Source organism: Rhea americana, unplaced genomic scaffold (genome assembly GCF_003343005.1).
Source record: "Rhea americana isolate MKP2758 unplaced genomic scaffold, rheAme1 scaffold_92, whole genome shotgun sequence".
Taxonomy (NCBI): Eukaryota; Metazoa; Chordata; class Aves; order Rheiformes; family Rheidae; genus Rhea; species Rhea americana.
In genome coordinates, this window is record NW_028187111.1 from 3,305,052 (window position 1) to 3,313,822 (window position 8,771).

An 8,771-nucleotide genomic window follows, 5' to 3' on the forward strand; every position below is an offset into this window, starting at 1 on the left:
ATTTCTCTTCTCCTCCTTTCTTTTGCAGCAGCAAGATATTCAGCCCCAAAAGTTTTGGTGCTTTTCTCATTAACTTGTTTTGTAATTCTCCAGAGTGAAAACAGCTGACAAATACCTTGTCTACACAGTCTTTTATCCTGTAATAACTTTCTTCCCTATGCAAATTTCATTGCCAAGTATCTATTCATAAACCTTTTCAAAGACTCCTTAAAAAAAAAAAAAAAAAAAAAGGTGTGTTTCTTTTATTTTTAAAGCAGTCCACGATGAATGGTTTTCAAAACCTCCAGAGAGACTGAGAAGCTCACAACAGCAGGGCTGGTGCATATCGTTTTATGAAGTCTGTGATTATAATGCTCTTAAATGACAGTAACCTCTCAGGTTGCGGGTTGTAAAATATTTTCCCATCTCAATTTCTAAAGTTCTGGTAAAGCCATCTACAATTGCTGCTTCAAGCTTCTTAATAGCAACAAGTGGTGAATTTATTTACATAAGTGCTTAAATATCTAGTTAAAAATTATGTACTCCTGGTGATTTGTGATTATTGAGGTACACATCCTCAAGTCAAAATAACTTTAAAGGCCGTGGAAAATCCACTGTATATTTTAGGTGTAAAACACGGGGCTATTTAAATCAATGTCCATCACTGATAAGAGGCACTTAAGCAATTCTTAATTTGGTGGTGTGTTTCCACAGTAAGCTGCTGCAAAGCCACATTTGAGGTAATAATTTTGCTTTTTCAAAAAAATTAATTCATTCCAGTTTGCACTAAGAGTGCGGTTTCCATGCCCAAGCCTCCATAAACACATGCCAAACCATGGCTTCTCTTTGACAGGCCGAGGAGCTTTACGATTGCCCTGAAACCGGCTAGATTTCTTGGCTCTTTTACACTCCCGGGAGGACTATCCAGAATTTCACCTCCTGAGAAAAACTGTTCCCTAGAGGACTATTCATTTCCAGCCTAAATTTATCCCCACCTCATTCATGCCTATTTGTTTTTTTCTCTRTCAGTGCTTTCTACTGCACTGCGCAGCACTCTCCTTCACAGGGGCTGATCTTCAGTTGTCTTCATTTTGCAGGAGCGAACAAGCCAGCTCTTCTAGCCTTCGCTCACATGAGAGACTGTTCTTTTCCCTGATCGTTTTAGGAAGCCWTTTTTAGGTCTGTTCTTGTTTGAGTTCCTCTACCTGAAAGAGGATGACCGAATGCAACGGATCCACAATGACACCCAAATTTTTCTATGTCTGTAACTGGCTTATAGCATCTCAGGATAGCTTTTGCCTTTTTGTGGCTCAGTGATCAGTCCTTGTCCTGTTCCTGCTCCTCTTTCTTCTTACCTTCAGCTGACAAGCTCTTGGCTTGTAGCAGAAAGACTCAAGTTTTGGTCTTTGTCTCTAAGGACTGCCATGAGCATGGCTTTCCTTGACTGTGATGACCCAGAAACAAGAACATGCGGCCCTTACTTGATAGCGGAGGGCTCAGCAGTGAGCCACATGCCTAAGGAGACAACACACAGGCCTCTCTTGTGTCAAGGGACCACCTTGAAAGGAAGRTGGTGGCTAGGCTTTCTGGCTGGTATAAGGAAGATGCTTCAACTGAAGCAGTTAGAGACAGAAGCAAAGGATGCTTCTTTTGTGCTTTTGATGTTAAGATGTACGTTAATAGAAAAGTTTTTTTTTGTTTTTATCCTCTATTGTTAGAAAGAAAAACACACCTTCACAGTGCCAGGCAGAAGCAAGAGCATGGTGAATAACCGAGGTGAGGTCATCATATGACTTCATGAGAAGTCATAAACAGCTGCAATTGAAGGAAACTATCATTTACCACCTGTATTTAGCAGACAAGCACAGCTGAAACTCAGCTCCACTGGAGACTTTATTGTTTCACAATCAAATCCTAAGAAGCTGAGATACTTCCCAGGAGACCACTAATCACTGCTGGGATTGGGTGTTGTTGACAATACTAAGCGAACCTTGAAAGTTTTGGTGGTCCAGATTAGCATCAGAGGCTGGATTCTCCCACTGGGTTCCAGGTCTTGCTAAGCCTTTAATAAAAATAACATACTGAGACTCAGTATTAAAGGAAAAAGCAGGAGAGTTTATTGGATGCATTTGGCATAACCAGTCACTTACCTAAAATTAGCTAAACTCCTAGTATCCTGTATCGGCATGCACTTGGGCTTGTGCAAACCCTGGCTGGATTCCTCAGGAGCTCTGTCCTCTGTAATTTGTCCAAGTGCTGGTGAGGGATCCAGCCAGACATTGTCTTTTGCTGAAGGACCATCTAACTTTGGAGGGCAAGGGCACYAGTCATTCCTTCACCAAAACCTGTGACTGGTAAAAACTGAATTTCTAATGGAGAATACAAACAGAAAAAGCAACCAGCAGAAAATCATTTAAGTTTTTGTTTTTTATATTTTTCACATTATGGTAAAGAAAATATGTAATTCTATGAGCCGCTTGATTGAGGATGTCCTCTCTTCCCACCAGTATTCCCTCTTGTTTACCATAAGGTGTGATTCTGTCTGATCCCATCCCTGTGAGTGGGATTTGCTGGWGTCTAATAAAAGCTGTGTACATGCTCCCTCCTCACATTAGAGTGGGAGAGGGAATGATTCACCAAGCTTCTCTCTCCTCTCTCCAGCCACTGAAATTTGTAGAAACTTAATAGCTGTAAGACTCCCAAACCACTGATAAATTTGGTTGCAATTTGCCAGTAGATTTTAAAATTGTTGACAAAGTGGGGACAATGGACAGACAAATGCATACACAGCATGACTCTATAAGCCTCATTCCCCCAGGATATTGATTTAAAAAAAAGGGAAATAAGCCCAGTTTCTACTTTGAGCAGCAGTTGGTGTGGATCTTGTCAAAGAGGAGACACTCATTTTTCTCAGATACCTGGGACCAAATCTGTATGAACATCCTTGTTTGCCAGAGCCAGATATGTTTGGTGCCTCACTATTAAGCCTCGTGACAGCCTTCTCTCAACTCCCTTATACTCAGTGTATAGTCAGTTTGCTACTTTCTTGGAGACCCTATCTTGGCTCCCTCTTGCTTGACACGGTACCTAATTCATAATCTCATGTTTCCCTCTTGATGTCATCCTCAAAAAATAAAAATTAGAAAAGAGTGTAAGAAACCAACCCACAAATCTGTTGGCAACCTCTGCCCCACATCTTATGGAGGATTTGCCCCAGCCAGCTGCCCTGCTTTTGTGGCAGATCCAGCCCTCTGCTCCATCTGGAGATGGGTTGATCCCCGTCCAAGGTTGCCTTTAGCAGTGGCTGTCTGAAGTTTGTTGTCTCAGTGCGTATCTGTCTTTCTGAGCCCCAGATGGCTGGACCCTATTTGGGCAGTCTTGAAGGCTCTTTGCTCCCAGTAGTAACAACTGAAACCAGAATGGGGAAAGGGCAACCAAAGCTGGGCATGCTTCCTTCCTCAGGACAGAGCAAAATTCACCGTCAGGCTTACCACTTTGCTTGGTACCATGGCCTGAGATGACTTTCCCTGTTGTCCAGTCCTGACTCCTGCCAGGAAATGAACACTCAATGATGCAGAACATCTTCACAGAGAGTTTTTAACATGTCATTGCTCTGCTTAATGGGAGAAGCAGAAAGGGTCATGGAGAGTTAGAGTACAGCAACTTTTCCAATAGCACTGAGCCCAAGCTCATCTCTTTCTAGGAAACAGCCAAACAACTGCTGAAAAGAGGGTACATTGCAGGGCCAGCCTTTCTACAACTGTTTGACCTTCTGGCAGGTGAGTCTTTGATCAGCCTTATTTTGGGGTAAGAGACATGCAAAGTGAGTAGGGCATTACTAGCAAATCAGTTTGGGAGGGGGCTTGAATTCTGGGATGTTTGAAAGGAAGCCCATTTCCAGGTAACAACCCTGATGCTGTGGGTCTGTGCCACCACACTTTGGATCTTCATTTCAAAAACGGGCATGGAAAGACAACAAAGACAGTAAAAGGCTGCACTTTGAAAAGGGAAGTGGCAGCTCAGCKGTCTTACATACCAAGCTTTTGCAATCTCACATAGAACGTATATGCTGTCCTGGCCAATTTTCGCAGTGACTGTAACCTCGAGATTGCCAGAGTCTCTGCGTCCATGAGGCCTCCACATCAAATTCCCTTACTACAGACTGTTAACAGAAATGTCCTTTAAATCAACACAGACTTGCGCATCCCTGACACCCCAGGCGTAGTGCTCTAGACATTTTGCCCATTATCACTCAACCATCGCTCCCCTTTGCGAATAGTTCCACCATACTCACAACAGAATGGTGGAAAACATGCTAGAGCTGCTATTCTTGCCTTTAAGGAGTCTTGAGCAGACTTTTTTTTCAGTCCACAGTTTACTCACAAAGGGGACATAGTTCTCATGTCGTTAGTAGCGGCTGTTCTTCCACCATATTCTTGAAGTCTTTCCTTGGATTCCTCTGATTCTCTTCACTTTTATCTATTCCAGTCCTCACCTGGATAACACCTAAGATCCTGACTTGTCCACCTAACAATGAGATCCACACGGAATCTATCACATAAAGATTGTAAGATCATCTTTCTGAGAGATTGTTTCAAATCTCCTAGGAAGATGCAGGGCTGTGCGTTACAAAGAATGATTTTTTTTTCCTTACTCTGGATGGGGTAGCACAACCAGATTAATATTTTGCTATGGAAGGAGTGAGTTAGAAAGGTAACCTAAGGTTGTTCACAGAAGCACAGAAAATAGGTTTGAAATGGAATAGAAATATTTTTTTTATGTAAAAAAGGAGAACTTCACAATGGGTGAGGGACCTAAAATGGCAAAGAGCATCATTACAAATGTATATCTTATGCTTTTCAGGCCTAAGCAGCAGCATAATAAAATCCAGCCTTTCATTTGATCCCATGAGGAGCTGAGAAAGAACAAGGTGAGATGAGAAACCCTCGTCTTCCCAAAGAAAGAGAATGAAAGAGACTGCTGGAACTGAGCCAGCATGAGCTCTCCTCATGGTGAAAGTGCTGGACAGCTTTAAATGCCCTGTTTGGCAAGGGTGGTAGTACCGATCTGGGAAGTCTCTTTATATAAGGCAGCTTCAGATCAAAGTTACGTGTGGACAAACTGGAGYTAGAATGAAGGGAATTTTGGCATGATGCATAAAGGTAGTTGATGTACTGTCAGTACTGTAGTAGACACAGCTAATGACGAAATAGCTACTGTGAAGACACTTTTTTTYCCCTAACCTCTTCACATTTTGCTTAAAATAGAATTGTACATCAGTCTTGGGAGAAAATATTTCTATAGTCTAGAAACGCATATAAGTGCATTGCCTGGCACCTGGGCAGATGGGAATGTATCAGCCAGACTCCAGGACTATGACTGAATAGGCAATGAATAGAAAGATCAACAAAAACTAGATGGGAGAGAACAGAAACTAAGAAAGAGGACTTAAAATACATGTTCGAAAAGCAAAAGAGAGGCAGCAGGAATTCAACTTAGCTGGAAGCATTCAATTGTCAGGAGGTTCCCAGCCAGGTGGTTACAAAGAACTTTCCCCAAATATACTGAGGGAAATATACTGGGAGAACTGGAGCAAGTAATGGGGAGCTCACCTCAGAGCAGCTCTTTGGCTCAATTTGCAGTGTCCACACGTGTCCCCAGGTGCCTGACCCAGAGAAGAGGGGTAGGACAGATACTTCTAGTGGTCAAACCAGTGGCTGCTGTTCACAGGTTGTGTCCCATGGCCTACATAACCCTGGTCCTTGGGGAAGGAGCAGCACTAGGGCATGGCACATCTCTCCAAGTGCAAGGCCCAATCTCATGAGGCTGCAAACAATCTGGAAAAGGCAGGAAATTTTAAACTGACCCTATAATAGGAATCTGCCAATAGGCAAAAGCTTCAACAATTTAAACTCAAGGGACCATGAAGCAAGCAGGCTATGTATGCGAAAAGAAGAAAAAAATCAGCTTTTGATGTTCTAGAACAAGAAACAGGTAATAAAAAAGTGAAAAAAAAAATGCTCTCTAATAAGAATAAGTGAGACAAGACTGTTATTATAGAAGCATTATAGAAAGCATTATATATGCTTTCTTTAACCGGGGTGTTACAACTGATGGTTACCACATGCTGAGAAAGGAGATAGCAGGTGAAAGAGATAAAGATGATGCTTTATGCTAATGGCAACATTACCTGTTTCAGAATTACGGATAACTTGGAACAGACTGAATGTAGATCAATGCACTGATCAGTAAAGCCCCCACTTCGTGTACGCCTGCGAGTATAACTGACTACCTTGTCGAACAAGGCCCAAGATGAGTGTCTCTCTAAAGACTGACTTGTAATCTGTGGAAAGAAAACTGTATTTGCATAGAGAATTTAATTCTAGGATACATCTGTAGAGATTGCCTGCAGGCCACAGCAGTCCCATGAGAGTTTCTAAGTGCACTAGATAAGTTTCCCGACAGAGGAGGTATCCACCCAGCACACACTGTCTCCCTTTTAGATTTCGTTGTGATAGATAAARAAGAGTTCATCAATGAACTACAGACAGTTAGTTCCGGATTACAGTCAGTATGGGCAAAGTCAGGACACTCATAGGTAGTAATACATGATTCTGGATTTTCRCAGAGGCTATTTTTCCTCAAACAGAAGAAAATACAAAGTGCACCTCATCATGAAGAAAATGTAGACTGTGAAATTCGACTGAAAAGTGAGTTGACCAAAAAGCCACAGCTAAAACAGAGGCTGATTTTGATTTTGTTCTGTATAACTCTGATTGAATGTGAGCTCTTGAAAACTGAAATCACATATGTATTTAATGGGCCAGAAACCTGCTACTTGCCGGACCCTAGAAAAGAGGTGTTAACTGGTTGTTCATTGGCATTATTCTGCAAAAATCAATTCTAGGCCCCCTTTTTTCATCAGTAATCTTGAAGTAAACATAAAATCATTTGCACCTTGGAGCAAACGACATGAGTCATAGCTACAGAAGGAGGGTGGCTGTGACTGCAGAAAGGATCCAGTGGGCAGATAGCTCAGCACAGGTACCTGCTGCACTCTGAAGAGAAGGAGAGAAAGGGTGAATGAGGTGCTGGGCATGCCCGACCAGAGGACTAGTGAAGAAGTGTAAGGAGGTGATTTATYCTGCATGTCAGGCAGTTTTGTGGTGGATACTAATACCCCATGGGCGGCTTTGCAGTCTATGTTCTCAACTGGATATCTAAAGSAGCAGAACTGAGCCATGGAAAATACCCAGAGAAAAATGCCCTTCCTGGAAAGACTGGGTGAGTTGCCATGGTTTATCTCCTCACCAAGAGGGCTGGCCCCCACCTTGGTTACCCCATGTGGGTATTTCACTGGGAGCTGGCACATAGCATCCTGCCTCCACCAGCAACTTCAGCTGAGTTCAACTTTTGCCCTCTCTTCYTAGGAACCTGCCTCATAGTAGAGTTAAACAGCTGCCATGTTCCAGTTATACCCCGGCGTGGGGTGATGCATTCCCCATGCAGCGTTACTCACCRCTCTTTAAGAACAGTGGGATCCTCTGGGATGAAAGGGGCCTTGTTTCTGCAGAGGTAATAACATAGCTCACCTTTACTACAGGCTTTCTACTGTTGCAGAGAAACRGGGCTTCACAAGTGTGAGCCACCCTGGAGTCATATCACTGCCTTGCTGGCCCAGGGGAACCTCTCATACTTCTCCTAGTCAGTGATCCAGGTAGCCTCTGGTGCTGGAGCCACCATCGTTGGCCACTGGCCAAGCACTCCACCATGACAGCATACCAGCCCTAGGAGAGCTGCAGGGCTCGTTGAGATGAAATGGCCGTCTTGCATTTGTTGAATAAGGAGTAAGAGATGACGTACATATAAGCGTAGATAGCGGTTGCTGCGGAAATGTCAATACTCCAGAGCTTTGATTCTAAGCGCTAAACCCAGGAGCAAAACCAAAATGCGCACAAAGTGGTGACTTCTTATCATCACTATTTACAAGGAGCTTAATAATAACCATGAGTCACTGAGACAAAATGAGTACTTTCTGTTATAAATAAGAGGAACTAGGAATAACGCACGTATCTTCTATTTCCTTGTGAATCCTTAGGTTCACATTCCTCTCTCCTCCCTCTCCTCCGTGACACGTTTCATTTTATGATCCGAGTTTTACAGAGGTGGAGACCAGATTAAGTCTGGTCTAAGAGTCTGCATATTTTAAAGAGTGCCTTGATTTCCAGAGACATTAGGATACTTGAGACTTTTGTTACAGTCACTGTGAGCTGCAAATGCTCTGCCCCTCTGCAAATCAAGTGCAACTGAAGTACAAATCACTTCAGTGCCAAAGCAGGGAAATAACACACTTTAGGATATCCAGGTGTCACACTGCTGGCCATCAGGGTTGGTATGAGGTCTAGGCAGAACACCTTGATCTTGCAGTGACTTCCCAGTGGCTTTTTTACTGTCCAGTAAAAGTGGCAGTAAGAAGGATCCTTTGCCTGCTCAGGACATGACCTTCCCCCCCATCATCCGCAGCTCCATGTCCAGGATTCATCCCCATCATGTTGCCTTTCAAACCTGCCTTTGTCGTCCATCCACGCCCAGGCTGGAAAATGTTTTCCAGAGGGAAGGGTTAGATTCCCTGAGGAAGGACTCTCTCCTCCATTGTCTCCTGAAAGAGGATGGGAAAGGCTGGAAGAGCAGTCTGACTGCAGCTTCCCCACTGTCCCATGCAGGAAGTCAGTCAAACCTTTCACAAGCAGGGAGGCACTGCTAGAACTGGTGGCTACAGACTAGATGTTGGC